Here is a 19,250-nt window from a genome sequence, read left to right on the forward strand (position 1 = left end):
TTATTGGTGCCAGATGCACTCAGATCCTTTTATTGCTTCTATAAGCCATACTCCCTACTTCTGTGTGCTTTCTTTGTAGGCTTGCATCTGTAACTTTCTTCAGGGGAATGTTCTTGTGCTACTGAGAGCTGGTAGTATTTGGGAGTTTGAGAGCTATGTCCCTCTGGGTGGCCCTTAATCAGTGACTGACTTGTGAGTGAATTTGAAAACCCAACTCTCTTGCTTTGGAAAGGTCAAACAATATTATGTATTTCACTATTCACCAATTTTTCTCTGGGAGTACAGCTTTAATAAATCACTTGCACACATATCCTGCCACAGGATCTGCTTCTAGGGAATCTGTCCTGAGACAAAGAGATATTCTATAGCTATTCAAAATAGTATTAATAAAAATTACAATCATACAGAAAAATATGTTCATATAGATAATCTATTGAGTAGCTGGTGTGTGTGTGTGTGTGCATCTTCTTGTGTAGAAAATAGACTGGGGAAGAATGTACTAGTATTTGGGACTTCTGGTTTGAGAAACAGGATCTACTGAAATAATGAAGAATCTTGTGTCTTAATATAAAAATATAGAATGAAATATTATTGAAATAAATTAAACATATACTTGTCATGAAAAAGGAAACAGAAAATTCCCATGTGTCAGAAATATGTGTATCTTAAGCCTGTGAGTGGCAGGAGGCAAATATTGAGTCCCTTTCATCAATTTCAATTGATTTCATGTGAAAACTCACAACCTCAGAACTTCTTGATAGAAAACTGAGTCTAACTTCAGTCTGCTAGTATAGTTCAAGAATCATCAAGGAGCTTATACGATAAAATAAAAAAATAAGAGGAGATGTATTTAAGAAACTATATATAAATGAGAAGCAAATAATCTGATAAAGAATATTTTTGCAATTTGACTTCTTTTTTAGGAAGCAGTCTCTGTCATGATGAGCATACTGTTGGTTTATTGGGGAAGACACCTAGAGTCAACTCTTGTGGAAGGGTGTTGGGGGTAGAGGAAGCAGGATTAAGGCAGAGGGAAATGTTGATCTGTAACACCATCTGAAAAGAAGCCTCCACTGATTATATGAGGAGATCAGAAATGGGGATCATCCTTCAAAGTTGCCCCGGCTCAATGAACAAGCCTAGCCTCTACATCCTTTGATGATTAGTCATTTATGCTGGATGTCCCAAGAAATAGCTTTAGATCAAGTGGCTGTCTTCAGCCAGGCAATCCAGATAGGAGTTCGACAGCTAAAACCTGTCTACTTGAAACACTTCTAGTAGCTGGAGGAAATAAGTCTAACATTTCTAAAGGGGAATCTAAATAGGGTATGATATGATAACATTTCTATCAAAAACTCAAAGACAATTTCCAGCTAAATGATGAAAACTTACAAGTAGTCTTTTCGTAGTAAAGGAGAAGTCAAAATGTGTAGATATCACTACTTTACTATCCTGAAGGTAGTAGTTAGTAGAACAAGAAATCTTAATTATAAGAATTAGAAATAAAGAATAAAAAGTGACATTACTCTAAAGAGACAGAATCAATCATATATCTCTACTTTTTGGTTTTCCATTCAATCGTCAACCCTCTTGAATCTTTATCTTTCTTCAAACAAAATATGTTTTCCCTATACTTTCTATTTTCTCAGATCCAGTAGATTTTTCTTGGCCCTTGTGCTTCTTGATTTTTCTGGCAAGTTTAAAATTGCCAACTACTCCTTTCTAGAAAGGTTCTTTTCTCTTGCCTTAGGTGACCCAACTCTCCTTGTTCTCTCTTACTCATTCAGATATTCCTTTATGGACATATCCTCATCTTACAACTCCAGGATGCCATCCTTGGCCAATTGCTTTTTCAACTTTGCAGCGTTTGTATAGCAGCAACCCTTCTCATCTATATGCTAATGACTATCAAATCTCTGTGGTACTCTTTGTCCTCACTCCAGGCTTTAGATCTGTTTAGTCAATTGCCTCCTTATCACCTTCAACATCTTGTAGTCACATAGAACTCAGAACGTATAGGACTAAATTCATATTTTTTCCCTCTCAAATCTTTTTCTACACTACAAAATTAATTATTGGAATATAAATTTGGACCAAACTACAGAGAAAGTATCCACTTAATGGCACATTCCCTCAATGTATTCAGAACTGTTTTTAAAGTTCAGGAAATTAAATTTAACATAAGAGCTCTATTTGTTTCTGTTTGAAAGCTGAACTTAATTTCATATATAAAGAAGCTAAATTAATAAATGTCTCTCCTATTGCCTTTGAGATTCAAATGAGATAATAGACTTTGTATAAACAGTTTTTAAAATAAGATTTGATGATTGACATTCCCCAGTGAATTTTACATTAGATATAAATAAAAGACAGACAGGGCGTGGTGGCCCACGCCTGTAATTCCAGCACTTTGGGAGGGGAAGGCGAGTGGATCACTCGAGGTCAGGAGTTTAAGACCAGCCTGGCCAACATGATGAAACCCCATCTCTGTTAAAAATATTGCAAACATTAGCTGATCATCGTGGTGTGTGCCTGTAATCCCATCTACTCAGGAGGCTGAGGCAGGAGAATCACTTGAACCTGGGAGACGGAGATTAAATTGAGCAGAGATCGTGCCACCACACTCCAGCCTGGGCAAGAGAGTGAGACTCTCTATCAGTTAAAAATAAATATATAAATAAAGAAATGTCTTAAGTCTTTATTCCTTTTTCACATGTTGTATAATAAAGATAGATTTATGCTTTTTAAACAGCACATAGAGTTGAGAGGTCTTTGAATCAAAGGTTACACAGATCATGTTTCAAGGTTCTTAAAAATGTCAGCTGACTTCCTTATACTCACAAATTGAATATATTTTTGCATATATAATTGGGAAAGTGAATTATGGCCTACATCAGTAGCTACTAGTTCTATAAAAACACTTATTTTCTTCTAGTAAATACTTTATATGTAAGATATTCCTAGAGGCAATCAATTCAAGTTCTCTGAGTAGCAATCTCAGAACTGTATTAATAGTGACTTAAATATGCATTGTTTTGCAGTGGCTTAGACATACAAGATTTTATTCTTTCAAAATAATCCTGAATGTAAGCATTCCCTTGCTGATGTGGCAATTCAAGAAAGTCATCAGATACCTAGGGCTAGCTCCTATCCTCAGGATAAACTCATAGTCTAAGAAGGTTTGACATTACTCAAGAGCTTCAGGCTCCTCCCATTAAACATTTTTCCTAAAGCCTGATACAACACTCCTAATTATATCTCTTTATCCACAGCTTAATAATGTGGCCATTTGTTGCAAGAGAGTCTGGAAAGTTTTGTCTGTAAGTTGAATGCATTGTTTGTCAAAATGAATTATTTTTCTAAAGCAAGAAGAGAGAAAGGGAACTGAGAGGCAGATAGCATTCAAATAATGACTGAATAATTACACTGTTTAGGTCTGTTGAAATTGAGCCATACATTTCAATTTCCTCTCTAGTAAAGTGTTCAACATTACCTTTGGATAGTGGCAGACCATTACATTTAGCCAGAAGTAATATGTGGGGAAGGAAATGATCTGACAATCCTAAAAGACTTCACAATTTAATTTGTGTACTTTCTAGCAGATAATTTACAGATAAAATAGTACAAAGTAAATGAGCTAGAAGTAATGCTACTCAGAAGAAATCCAAAATAAATTTAAAATGGTTTACTGCAAAAGCTACAAAAACATTTTAAAGCTACAAAAAATTTTGATGAGATAATGATCCAATTGTCTTCAAATCAGGAGAAATAAAATAAAAACTAATATGATTTGGCTGTGTCCCCACCCAAATCTCATCTGGAATTGTAATTCCCATAATCCCCATGTGTTGTGGGAGGGACCCAGTGGGAGGTAATTGAATCATAGGAGTGATTTCCCCCATGCTATTCTCGAGAGAGTGAGGAAGTTTTCATGAGATCTGATGGTTTTATATCAGGGGCTTCCCCCTTCACTTGGCTTTCATTTTTCTCTCCTTGCTGCCACCATGTGAAGAACAACATGTTTGCTTCCCCATCTGCCATGATTAGAAGTTTCCTGAGACCTCCGAGCCCCATGGAACTGTGAGTCAATCAAACCTTTTTCCTTTATAAATTACCCAGTCTTGGTTATGTCTTTATTAGTAGCATGGAACAGACTAATACAGTAATCTGATACTACAGAGAGTGGAGGTGCTTCTATAAAGATACCTGAAAATGTGGAAGTGACTTTAGAACTGGGTAACAGGCAGAGATTGGAATAGTTTGGAGGACTTAGAAGAAGAAAGAAAAATATGGGAAAGTTTGGAACTCCCTAGAGACTTGGAGGGCTCAGAAGATGGGAGGATGTTGGAAAGTTTGGAATTTCTTAGAGATCTGTTGAATAGTTTTGACCAAAATGCTGATAATGAAATCAAGGCTGAGGTGATCTCAGATGGAGATAAGAAACTTGGAAACTGGAGTAAAGGTTACTCTTGCTATCCAAAGAGACTGACAAGATTTTGCCCTTGCCCCAGAAATCCATGGATATTGGAACTTGAGAGAGATAACTGAGAGTATTGGGGGGAAGAAATTTCTAAGTGGCAAAGCATTCAAGAGGAAGGAGAACATAAAAATTTGGAGAATTTGCAGCCTGATGATGCCATAGAAAAGAAAACTTCATTTCCTAGGGACAAATTCAAGCAGGCTGCAGACATTTGTTTAAGTAACAAGGAGCCAAATGTTAATCACCAGTAAAATGGGAGAAATATATCTGACATGTTTCCAGGGCATTTCAGAGACCTTCACTGTAGCACTTCCCATCACAGGCCTGGAGGCCTAGGAGAGAAAAATAATTTCCTGAGCTGGGCCTAGGTCCCCTTGCTGTATGCAACCTTGCAACATGATGCCTTGCATCCTAGCTGCTTCAATGCCAGCTGTGGCTTGAAGGGATCATTGTATAGCTCAGGCCTTTGTTTCAGAGGGTGCAAACCCCAAGCCTTGGTGACTTATATGTGGTGTTGGGCCTGAGGGTGCACAGAAGTCAAGAATTGAGATTTAGGAACCTCTGTCTAGGTTTAAGAGGATGTATGGAAACACCTGGTTATCCAGGCAGGAGTTTGCTGTAGGGTCAGAGCCCTCATGGAGAACCTCTGCTAGCAAAGTGTGGAAGGAAAACATGAGGTTGAAGTCCCCACACAGAGTACCCACTAGGGCACTGCCTTGTGGAGCTGTGAGAAGAGGGCCACCATCCTCCAGAACCCAGAATGGTATATCCACCAGCAGCTTGCATTGTGTACCTGCAAAATCCACAGACACTCAATGCCAGCCCGTGAAAGCAGCTTGGAGAGGGGCTGTACACTGCAAAGCCACAAGGGTGGAGCTGTCCAAGGCTGAGGTAGCCCACCTCCTGTATCAGCATGACCTGAATATGAGACATAGAGTCAAAGGAGATTGTTTCGGAGGTTTAAGATTTAATTAGTGCCTCCTTGGATTTCAGATTTGCATCAGCCCTGTAGCCCCTTTGTTTTTACTGGTTTCTCCCACTTGAAATGGATGTCTTTACCCAATGCCTTTACCCCCATTGTATCTAGGAATTAACTAACTTGTTTTTGATTTTACAGGCTCATCGATGGAAGGGACTTTTCTTGTCTCAGATGAGACTTTGGACTCTGGACTTTTGAGTTAATACTAGAATGAGTTAAGACTTTGAAGGACTGTTGGAAGGGCATGATTGTGTTTTGAAATGTGAGGACATGGGATTTGGGAGGGGCCAAGGTCGTGAGATGTGTCCCCACCCAAATCTCATCTCAAATTCTAGTTCCCATAATCACTATGTGTCATGGGAGGAACCCAGTGGGCAGTGATTGAATCATGTGGGCAGTTTCCCCCATGCTATTCTCATGATAGTAAGTTGTCATGAGACCTGATGGTTTTATAAGGGTCTTACCTCTTCACTAAGCTCTCGTTTATCTCTCCTTGCAGCTGTCATGTGAAGAAGGACGTATTCATCCCCTTCTGCCATGATCGTAAGTTTCTTGAGGCCTCCCAAGCCCTGTGGAACTGTGAGTCAATTAACTATCTTTCCTTTAAGTTACCCAGTCTTGGGTATATCTATTAGCAGCATAGGAATGGACTAAAACAAATACTCAGACAAACATTCTTTTCATTTGTTTTGAGTTTTGTGTTTATGCAAGATTTAATTATGATCAGGCAAAATTTTTATAAAATACAAATGCTTAATGGACCTTCCAGGCTACATAGTGGTTACTTCTTATATAATGTTTCATAATGTCAATGACAAAGTAGGCTGAACAAGAATCAGTCACAGGGAGATTCAATACTGGGATGTATAACTTAATGTCATTGGTACATCTGAGTGGTGTATTTTCTGCTTTTTTTCTATGCACTTTTTAAAATTTCTGTCTCTATCATTCCTTCATTATATACCTCTCTTGACCTTTCCCTCATTTCCTAAACTAGGGCCCTTTTATTTCTTGTCTTGGTTTTGGCTTATTTTTCAGAGAGTGCACAAGTTTTCAGATGAAAGTTCAAGCAGAAATGATTCACAAATTACCATAAGTGCAGACTCCCACCTCTCAATTAGATACTCTTTTTCTCTTGTTAAGAATAAACAATTCTGGGATTGTTAAATGATGACTCACAGTCTACTTTCATCATTATCCTGCCTATAAATTTGTAAGAAAAATGAATGCTTATCATTAAGACAGCTAAACCACTTCCTCATCAAAAAGGCAGAAAAGCCCAGGGCAAGTAGATTTTTATTTATTTATCTATTTATTGACAAATAAACTAAATATACAGTGTAGGTAGACTTTTTTATTTGGGAAAGCAATTTTTATTTCTTTTTTTCTATATTCATTAGGCGTCTTTTATGACTGTTTTAATTGGATAAAATTGACCATATGATTAAAGACAAGAGTTACTTTGTTGTTCTTAACACCCACTGCACGTTAATGTTTTTCTTTGGATTTACATAGATGGAAGAAATAATGTCAAAACACTCTTACAATTCTCTTAACGAAAAGATGATGCAACTTTTAAGGAAAAATCTATTAAAAAACCATTTGTTCTCTACTAATTTCTGACATAGAGTTATTAGTAAGCTGTATCTTTCATTCGTAAATGTCATGTATAAATTCAAAGTATTGAAAAATTCTATAATAAATAACAAATTTCAGTTTTGAAGTTCAGAATGACCTTGTAAAATCTGTAAATCATAATTTCTTTATATGATATAAATGATAAATGCCACCCAAAATACAGAAATCTGTATTCATAGTGAAAAAATAAAACTAAATGAATGTTTTACACAGAAAAATATTTAAATTTTATTTATTTTTGTCTGTCCTTGTTTGCTACATAAACTCAGTTTTACAAAAGTAATAAGGATGACATAAGACTGTATGCTTAGGGTTATGGCCTCTAGCTGCATCCATGTTGCTGCAATGGGCATGATTTCATTTTTTATGGCTGTGTGGTATTCCATGGTGTATATGGCACCTAGGTTTATTCCATTTCCTTGCTATTATAAATAGTGCTACAGTGAACACACAAGTGTATGTGTCTTTTTAGTAGAACAGTTTATTTTCTTTTGGGTATATATCCAGTAATGAGATTGATGAGTTACCTAAGATATCGATTTTGTTATATAACACAACTACCAGTTTCCTTTCTATTCACACATACCACACATGTTTGGGAACATGGTCCATAGGTGGAATTGTATTGCAAACTTGAATGAGATTTAAATTGCAATTGTTGAAATGGTAACAAAAAATAAATAAATAAAAAGCTAAGGTATTTTGATATCTAACTTAAGTTGTGCTTGTACGTAGCAAATTTATAGTGATCCTTCCATCACACTGAAACATTTCATCCTATGAAAACAGATAAGATTATTAGTTTTACTTTAGTCACTGTCTAAAAATCATTCTTTTAACAAATGCTTATTTGTTAAATATATGTTTCTGAGTGCCAGAAGGATCTCCACGTGCTCTGGATACAGTAATTAGTGAAAACACGAACACACACACACGCATGCATGCACACATACACATATTACTGGCTTCAAATAGCCAACTCTAAAAGGAAGAATAAGACAGTAAAGAATAAAACATAAAATAAGTTTTGTTAAATATTAGGAAATGACAAGTGTGACTGAAAAAAAGAAAACATAGAGCAGTATAAGGGAATCAAGAGCTCCAGGATGAGGGAAGATATATGCAAGTTAGAACTGTTAGCAACTCACTAAATTAAGGGAAAAAATCAAATTTTAAAATTGTAAGATGATAAAATTTGGGAACAATGCATGAAAGAATACACTCTATTTCTATGTAGTATATTGACCTATAGCAAGAGAAAATTATAAAAACCCTTATTTATTAAGACAAATATCTTATTTTTTAAATGTCTGATATCACCCTAAGTCCTCCAAATCAAGTTCAATTTGAACCTTAAAATTTTGTGAACATTAAAATCCTGTGAAGTAGAATTTTCTGGAAAATCTTCTTTAACGAGTCAACTTTTATCTTTTTTATTGCAGAAAAATCTATTTTGACAATAGACTATACTAAACATAATTTATATAACTGAATGATTCCATAAATATTAATCCATTTCTTGGCTCTTAATTGTATTTTCAAAATAACGTGTCAAAATATTTCATGTAGGCAATTTTTATATGTCCTTAGAGAAAAGCACCTTGGAAGAAAACACTACTGGAATTTTAAGTAATGAAAATCAGTTACAAACAAGAAGTAAAATGAAGGTTAAAAAGCAAGTCGTGATTAATGTACCTGATAACATCTTTAAGAGGTGACTCAATCTCTCCTTAAGTAGTCAGCATGTATTTATGAAATGAGAGAAAGGCAATCAAATGTGTATCACATAAAAAATAAAGAACATCATCCTTATTACAATTAATTTTTAAAAACTAAATGATGTGAATATTGAGTTAAAATTAAATAGAGAGTTTACATTGTTTTTCCCTAAGAAATGAGGTTCAGCAGGCTGGGCACAGTGGCTCATGCCTTTAATCCCAGCACTTTAGGAGGCCAAGGTGGGTGGATCACCTGAGGTCAGGAATTTGAGACCAGCTTGGCCAACATGATTAAACCCCATCTCTATTAAAAATACAAAAATTAGCCAGGCCTGGTGGTGTGTACCTGTAATCCCAGTTACTCCAGAGGCTGAGGCAGGAGAATGGCTTGAACCTGGGAGGCGGAGGGTGCAGTGATCATGCCATTGCACTACAGCCTGGGCAACAAGAGCAAAACTCCGTCTCAAAAAAATAAAAAATAAATAAATAAATAAAAAGAAATGAAGTTAAGCAAATAAAGGCCATTAAATACTCAAACAAGAGGAAATACAAATAGAAAATATACAACTTATAATAATAATTATAACAATGTTTAACAATAATTAGTAACAAAAAACAACAGAGGGCTGAGGGACAGCCTTTGGAAAAAACTCAAGGTCAGTATCAATCATTCCTTTACTCATATCTTAGTACTCATCAGGTAATGTCGGGTAATATTCTAGATTCTGTGGCTAAAGTATGATCAGGGCATAGAGAGCTACTGACACAATGAAGATTGTGATCGTAGATTTCATTCACTAAATCCAACAGCCATAAGCAATCACTTTCAGTTGCCTAAGGTTGAGTATTTTATCCAGTCCAGACCCTTTGCTTTTGTTCTGGAATTCCTGGAACATGAATTCCTTTAGCTGGAAAACAGCTGTGCTGGCTGCTCTTGGATAACAACTTGACACTAATTATAGACAGTGGATTTTGGGATCCATGTTGGCATCATCTCATATTTATCTGGAACATTCAGGAATAGCTATCTTTAGGCTAGCATCCTTGGATGATGGTCCAACAGGAGTTTTAAATCAGTGACTGTATCAATAAGGAAGCTGAAATTTGCCTCTGCATGCACCTCAACTATTTATTTATTTATTTATTTATTTATTTATTTATTTATTTATTTCAGCTCTGTTGCCAGACTGGAGTGCAGTGTCATGATCTCAGCTCACTGAAAGCTCCGACTCCCTAGTTCAAGTGACTCTCCTGCTTCAGCTTCCTGAGTATCTGGACTTACAGGCACACACCAACACGCCCAGCTGATATTTGTATTTTTAGTAGAGAGACGGTTTCACCATGTTGGCCAGATGGTCTCGATCTCCTGATCTCATGATCCACCTGCCTCGGCCTCCCAAAGTGCTGGGATTACAGGCATGAGCCACCAGGTCCAGCCCATCTCAACTTTTTAAAGCCCTTGTCTCTTGTTCTTTTTATTTAGTGAACACCTAGTTACTACACCTGCCTCCACCTGCCCCACGGAAACTGGAAATAAAAGGATATTTAACTATATCCCTGAAGACTTTCTTTTTGAATCTGTTTTTCCCTCTCTGGCATTGTAATCAAAAGTTTGGCAGAAAGCTGACAAGGTTGGCCAGATGCCTAGTTCCTGTTGAGATCTCCTCTGGTGCTCTGACAGATCAAAGAAAGACACTTTGAAGGCAAATGTGCACTGCACAGCACCCCTGCAGTGACTGACGGGCTCTGGCACCTGTTCTTACCTTGTGTCCCAGACAACTGAGAACCAGTGGCTGGCAGAAGGGCGTGAGCTCTCTTTTGGCCAATGGTTCAGGAGAGCTAAAATTTACCTGAGACCCATGTCGACTGAAGACTGCATAATACATTTCTGAATCAAATATGCAGCTTTGATAGAACTTTGCACTGTTTGATCAAAAGCAAGGGGTTTGGGAGCTTTTACAAAAGTGTATCCCACCTTTTTCTATGCAATAGTGTATTGGTTATATAATAAAATGATACTACTTTGGGTTTTAAAAAAGAAACGTTTGACCTAAATGGTCACTATATTTAACAGAAGATAGATTTTAGGAAAATAAGAGAATATAGGGTAAAAATCAAAACAAAAACTTATACTATGAAGTTATATGAAAATAATAGCTTATAAAGTTATAATGAAAATAATAACTACACTCCCGCACCCCGCTCCACACACACAAACAGGAACGTGCGAATGCAAAAATACATGATCAGCCTGGGCTTTACCCAAGTGAAAACTGTGATTGTGAAACTGGTAAAGTTCGGAACCATTTTTTTCTCCATTTTCCAAAACCTTTTAATGTTATTATATTGCTTTTGATTCTGCAAACAAGTATTTACTTCAAAAGAAGGTATGTGATTTATACATTTTTAGGTTTATTTTTTAAAATCTTTTATTTTGAAAGATTTCAAATTTTTAAAAATTAAAATTAAAAAATAAAATAGTTATAAAAGTAATGCAAAGACATTAAATAAAATTTTGCAAATATATACAACAAACACTTAACATTGGTAATCTCAGCAAAAAGAATAGAAGAGGCAATTAACATTTGTGAATTTATTTTTTCTCCTATAATATATCCAAATAATTGTTATTTCTCTTTGCTTATTATTTACCGTATCGTTCATCCCCAGTTTGGACATGACAGGAATACTATTAGATTAAGGATCTGTCAGAGGCAAGTGAACCAGAACAACTCCATCTTAAATAGGAGCTGGATAAAATGAAGCTGAAACCTACTGAGCTGCATTCCCAGATGGTTAAGACATTCTAAGTCACAGAATAAGATAGGAGGTCAACACAAAATACAGGTCATAAAGACCTGGCTGATAAAACAGTTTATAGTAAAGGAGCCTGCCAAGCTCCACCAAAACCAAAATGGCGACGAGAGTGACTTCTGGTCGTCCTCAGTGCTACACTCTCACCAGCACCATGACAGTTTACAAATGCCATGGCAACATCAGGAAGTTAACTTACATGGTTTATAAAAAGGGGAGGCATGAAAAATCCACCCCTTGTTTAGCATATCACCGAGAAATAACTGTAAAAAGGGGCAACCAGCAGCCCTCAGGGATGCTCTATGAAGTAGTCATTCTTTTATTCCTTTACTTTCTTAATACACTTACTTTGACTTTGCACTGCTAACTCGCCCTGAATTCCTTCTTGTACGAGATCCAAGAACCCTCTCTTGAGGTCTGAGTCAGGACCTGTTTCCTGTAACAGTTCTAGCATAATCAAAAACTCTCAGAAATTAAGTATGCGAGATGGAGAAAATAGTGCTTCATTTCCTCACTACCTCATATATATTTTTCATGAAACTAATTTAGAAAAGGAAATAAAATATACCGTATCATAAACACACACAAAATGAAAATCTATTATATGTCAAAATTTAAAGATAGTAGTATATGAAGGACCTAAAATAGCAACTGGCAAAAAGTAGATATTTTAGATTTCTTCTCTTTTTCTTGTATAATTATATAGCAAAATAAAATAATATATATTTTTATATCTCTCTGTAATGTTTTTAAAATGGAAATATCTCCATAGGCATATATATACACTTTCTAAGTGAAATCTATGACTTGACATTATTGGCATCATGATTTAGCAAAATTCACCCACATATCTATGTAGTTTCTGAACATTTAGTTGTATATTCATTAGATTTCATTATATAAAATTATTTGAATTATTCAGTGGACAGATAAATATTAACTGCAAATGTTATAGTTGGTGTTGAGTATATGTGATGGAGATTGTGCATCTGATCATGATGGCTCCGTGATTAACCTAATCAAGAAAAGGGTAGTGTATAAAACAAAGGAAGTAGGCTACCAGTGTGTCACTAATTCAAGTTTTCAAATTTTTGCATGGTGCTCTTCCAATTTCCTGTCTGGCATGTAAAAAGCTAGAAGTCACCACTCCATCTTTACATCAAGTAAAATGACAAACCACTTAAAAATTAACAACTTGGCGGGAGGTAGTGTCCCACTCCTGTAATCCCAGCACTTTCGGAGGCTGAGGCAGGTGGATCATGAGGTCAGGAGTTCGAGAGCAGCCTGGGTGAAACCCCATGTATATTAAAAACACAAAAAATTAGCCAGGCATGGTGGCGGGCGCCTGTAATTCCATCTACTCAGGAGGCTGAGGCAGGAGAATGGCTTGAACCCAGGAGGTGGAGGTTGCAGTGAGCCAAGATCATGGCATTGCACTCCAACATGAGCAACAAGATTGAAACTCCGTCTCAAAACAAAACAAACAAACAAACAAACAAAAAACAAATGTTGGCCAGGCGCGGTGCCTCACGCCTGTAATTTCAGCACTTTGGGAGGCCAGGGCAGGTGGATCATCTGAAGTCGGGAGTTCTACACCAGCCTGACCAACATGGAGAAACCCCGTCTCTACTGAAAATACAAAAAATTAGCCGGGTGTGGTGGTGCATGCCTGTAATCCCAGTTACTTGGGAGGCTGAGGCAGGAGAATCGCTTGAACCAGGGAGGCAGAGGTTGTGATGAGCGGATGCTGCCATTGCACTCCAGCCTGGGCAACAAGAGTGAAGCTCCGTCTCAAAATATTAATAATAATAATAATAATTAATAGAGTAACTCTTCTTAGATCCAGCAAAAAGGTGGAGTCACGGAGCTATCTGCTGCTCCTAATATTGGAGAGCCCAACAGGTGAATGCAGAGAACTGCAGCTTGCTGGAGCGGAAACCCACAAGCAAAAGCAACTCTGGGAACCAGCACGGAGGTAAGAAAACCTGAACTATGATGGATTAATTTCTGGAGGCTTAGCAAAAACAAACCTGAGAGATAATAATTCAAAGGACACCCAGCTATTTTGAGGCTCCACAATTTTGTGAGGCTTATCAACAGGTGGTAAGCCAGATTCTCACAATTAATATTGAAAAAATATCCCCTGCTGCTTCTAGAAGGGAAGAAGAAAAGAAATAATTTTGAAACGTGCCAGAGCATTCTGTTCTTCTTAACAAGGTCTGACCTCAGTAGAAGCTATTTAACCAGACCCTAAACTGCTGAGGTTTTGACAAAGTCTAACACGAAGGGAAAGAAAATATTCAACTCCACTTGTCTCTAGCACATGAAGAAAAGGAAATATCCAAATCCAGGACACTCTAGCTATCTTGTCCCATTGAAGGGAGAAAAAAAAAAAATGAGATTTACATGTGAATTTCACAGTCCAGTGGTATCGGCTTAATAAAAAACTGAGACCTATTCATAGGATTGTAAAATGCTTCTCCTCTCTTCACATCTAACAATCACATCTTACCACTAGGTTATTAAAGATCTATTGATAGAAATTCCTTTAAACCAATAAATCATGTCCAACTATCAAAAAAAAAAAATACAAGCAATACTAAAAAGCAAAATTAAAAAAAAGAGACACAGTTTGAAAATAGAGCAAACATCAAAACCAAAATCAGATATGACAGGGATGTTGGAATTATCAGACCAGGAATTTTAAAACAAGTAGGAATAAATATGAAAGTCTCTAATAAATAAAATGGAAGACAAAAAGGAACAAAAACCAAGAACAACAAATAGAAAATAGTAACAAATATGGTGTATTGATCTACAGCAATAATCACTTTGAATGTCAATTGTCTAAATGCACCAATTAAAAGACGGAGATTGTCAGAGTGAACCAAGAAACAAGACTCAACTAATTATATATTGTCTACAAACTGTTCACCTTAATATAAAGTCACACACAGAGTAAAAGTAAGGATAAGGAGAAAAATATAACATACTAACACTAATCAAAAGAAAGCAGGAGTAGCAGTATTAATTTCAGATTAAGTAGAATTCAGAGTAAGGAAATTTATCAATGATAAGGAAGGATAGTATGTAATGATAAGGAGATTATTTATCAAAAGAACAACAATCCTTAATGTGTATACACCTAACAACAAAATGTCAAAATATTTGAGACAAAAACTAGTAGAAATGCAAGGAGAAATAGATGAATCCACCATCGGAGATGGAGACTTTAATGCCCTTCACAGTGGCTCACGCATGTAATCCCAGCACTTTGGGAGGCCGAGGTGGGTGGACAACAAGGTCAGGAGTTTGAGATCAGCCTGGCCAAGATGATGAAACCCCATCTCTACTAAAAATATAAAAATTAGCTGGGCACACTGGTGGGTGCCTGTAATCCCAGCTACTCGGGAGGCTGAGGCAGGGGAATCGCTTGAACCGGGGATGTGGAGGTTGCAGTGGGTTGTGATTGCACCACTGCACTCTAGCCTGAGTGAAAGAGCTAGATTCCATCTCAAAAAAAAAAAAAAAAAAAGAAAAAAGAAAATAAATGGAAAGATCCAGGAGGCAGAAAATTAGGAAGGAAGGAAATAGTAGAACTTAGAAACACTATCAGTCAACTAGATATAATAGACATACATAGACTATTTCATTCAATAACAGCAGAATATATATTCTTCTCAAATTCATGTGGGACATTCACCAAGACCGACTGCATACGAGGCCATAAAAATATCTTATCAAATTTAAATTAATAAAAATTATATAATGTATACTCTCAGGCCACAATGCAATTAAAACTAGAAATCAATAACAAAAAGAAAGCTGGAAGAATCGTAATTACTTGAGATTACATAACATATATCTAAATAGCACAAGGGTAAAATAAACCAAAATAGAAATTAAAAAACATTTTGAACTAAATGAAAATGAAAACACAAGTTATCAAAATTTGTGGCAAGCCATATCCCAGGTGCTCTCCTTAAGTCTTCCAAGTTAAGAGGCAACTACAGGTCAGTGAATGCCCATAGAGGGAACATATTGTCCCATTCAATCTGATCAAATTAGGTTCTGGTGATCACATTAAATCTTCCTTAGACTGGGAAGCATCTGCAGGCCAATGATTACTGGCAGAGGGGGCATCTGGCTCTGCCCCACCCCAGCTATTGAGCAGTAACTCTACCACACCTGAGTTCTCTGCTTAAGCCTTCTGTAGGCCAGGAGGTGAGCCCAAGACCACACATACCTGTGGGGCATAATTTCTGGCTTAGCCACTTCATATGGCTGAACAGTAACCCCAGAGACCTCATTCAGCCTGGAAGCTCATCCTATAGCCTTACCCAACTGCAGATTGTAAACAACAATATGGCCCAGTCAGGAAGACAACCTGAAACCTCGCCTAATTAGAGATTATTGCAGAGCCCAGATGGGAAATCCACCTGCTGGCAGACAGCCAATGGTCTCACCAGACCATGCAGCAGTCAACAGTACTGTTTAACCTTAGAGCACAGGAAGCAACAGAACCCAACTAGACAACCTGAAACCAAGGTCTGCCTGTCCAGGATTGCTCTCAGCTGGTTCATCCAGAATCTCAGGATAGACTAAATAGCAAAGGTATATTGACACCAAAGAATGTCAGCAAAACTGGAAGTCTTGGCCATCTCCTTAAATGTACAGGGACCAAAAGTAAATATATATATATATATATATATATATATATATATATATATATATATATGAAAAATCAGGAAAACATGACATCACCAAAGGAAACTAATAAATCTCTAGTAATGGACCCAGAAGAAGTATAGAACTTTGACATGGCTGACAAAGAGTTCAGAATAATTCTATTTAAATAGTTTGGTGAACAAAAATATACAGATAGAAAGTTAAATATTATTTGGAAAATAATTGATGAATAAAATGAACCATTTGACAAAGAAATAGAAACAATAAAAAAGCAATCCTAGGGATAAATAATAAATAACAAAGGATCATAAGAAATTACTACAATTATACCAACAAATTGGATAAACTAGAAGAAATGGATAAATTTCTAGATACATACAATTGGAATAATGAATAAACAGAAAGTATGAGCAGACCAATAGTGAGTAAGGAGATTGAATCAGTATCAAAAAGAAAAACACAGGATCAGATAGCTCCACTGCTGAATTCCACCAAACTTTTACAAACGAAAACGATAAGATACTACTGTATACCTGTTAGAACCACCAAATCCAAAAACACTGACAACACCAAATGCTGACAAGGATGTAGAGTAAGAGGAATTCTCATTCATTACTGGAGGGAATGCAAGAATGTCATAGCCATTTTGGAAGACACTAAAAGAACTCTTATCATGCGTTACCCAAAGGTGTTAAAAACATGTCCAAACAAAAATCCTGCACATAGATGCTTTTTGTAGCTTTATTTATAATTGGTAAAACTTGGAAGCAACCAAGATATCCCTCAGGAAATGCACAGGTAAATAAACTGTGGTACATCTAGACAATGAAATAGTGTTCAGTGCTAAAAAGAGCTATTGAGCCGTGAAAAGACGTTGAGGAACTTTAAATGTATACTTCTAAATAAATGTAGCCAATCTAAAAAGACTACATACTATATGATTCTAACTCTATGATCTTTTGGAAAAGACAAAGCTATAGAGACAGCAAAAAGATCAATGGTTTTCACAGGTTAAACACACAGAGAGAGAGAGATGAACTGGGGGAGCATAGTAAAATTTTAGTACAGTGAAACTACTATGAGTGATACTATAATTGTGGATACATTTCATTATCCATTTAACAAAACCTGTAGTATGTACAATATCAAAGGTGGACCCTAATGTAAACTGTGGACTCTGGGTGACAATGCTAATGTGAGTGTAGGCTCATCAGTTGTAACGAATGTACCCCTCTTTATTAGTCAAGGTTTTCTAAAGTGACGGAACTAACAGATAGTGTATGTGAAGGGGAGTTTATTAAGGATTATTGACTCACATGATCCCAAGCTGAAGTCCCACAACAGGCCATCTGCAAGCTGGAGAGCAAGGAAGCCAGTCCAACTACCAAAACCTTAAAAGTAGGGAAGATAACAGCACAGCCTTCAGTCTGTAGCAGAAGGCCCAGTGGCCTTCTGCAGTGGCAAACCACTGAGTCCAAAAGCTGAAGAACTTGGAGTCTGATGTTTGAGGTCAGGAAGCATCTAGCACGGGAGTAAGGTAAAGGGCCAAAGACTGGGCAAGTCAGTTCCTTCCATCTTCTTCTGTTTGCTTTATTCTAGCGATGTTGGCAGCTAATTAGATGGTGCCCACCCAGATTGAGGGTGGGTCTACCTCTCCCATTCTACTGACTCAAGTGTTAATCTCCTTTGGCAATACCCTCACATACACACCCAGGAACAATATTTTACATCCTTCAATCCAATCAAGTTGACACTCAGTATTAACCATCACACCCTCTACTGGGGAGTGTTGGTTGTGGGGGAATCTATGCGTGTGTGGGAACAGAGGGTACATGGGAAACATTCTACTCAATTTTGCTAAAACTTCTTTAAAGAAAAGGCTGTTAAAAATTATTGTATAGTGCCTCCCAGTCTCTTAAAGCTGTAAATGTCTATATTCCATTCCAGTTGAACTACTGATTACTATTGTTTATAAAGATATAGTGTGTATGTGTGTAAATACACACATAGATGTCACAATCTCTGATTCCTTTTTCCTTCATTCAATTTAAGTTTTTCTCAGTCATTACAAAACGTGAAATTCCTTTATTAGAATGGAACCACATTTTTTGGTTGTGGTACAACAGTTTCATGTATTTTTTCTATGTCCATGTTTGATTCATGTAAATCATAATGTTTTCTTAATTTAAAGATAAGTTGCTTCTCTACCTTTTATTCTATACTGTATTAAAGAAACTTCAATGTGTGATATATTTATAGTAACTTTTTTATCCTAATCTTTTCTCTCTTAATATACAACATGCTATTTCCCATGCCAATCTATTGTAATAACGTAGAGAAATATTTCATAATATTAATGCATTTTTATATTCACTAATAGCTAAAATGATAATTTTACTTTATTCCTATATAGGTTTTTATCTCTGTTCAATAAATATTTTTCTGAAATATATACAAAGAACCGTGATAGTCGTTGAGGACAATATGATAAAGCAAGATAAAATTCCTTTCATGATCTCACATTCTAGCTGGAAGAAGGGTCATTTGATCTGATAACTGAAAGAACTAAATGTAATTTCTTTAAACTGGAAGAAAAGTAAACTTAGATTAGTGGACATGTACTAGATGAATAAAGAAGGAAGAGGGAAAGAAATTATCTGTGTGCAAAGTCACTGGGCACCTGAAAAACATGGGTGTTGGAGGAGCAGTGGAAGTATGAAGCTGTATTAGTAAATTGGTAAAAATTATACTGTTCTCCACACCAAGTTAAGGTTTTTAACATTGGTCCATAGGCAAGCAGAGCTATCAAAATTATTGAAATGGAAGAGTGAAATATCAGAACGAGTTTCAGAACAAAAATCTTGATGGAAGTTTGACAAATGGAATGAGATGAAATAAAATAGAATTGAAAAAATATTTTAAATCATAACAG

The sequence above is a fragment of the Macaca nemestrina genome, chromosome 1 (assembly GCF_043159975.1).
Source record: "Macaca nemestrina isolate mMacNem1 chromosome 1, mMacNem.hap1, whole genome shotgun sequence".
Taxonomy (NCBI): domain Eukaryota; kingdom Metazoa; phylum Chordata; class Mammalia; order Primates; family Cercopithecidae; genus Macaca; species Macaca nemestrina.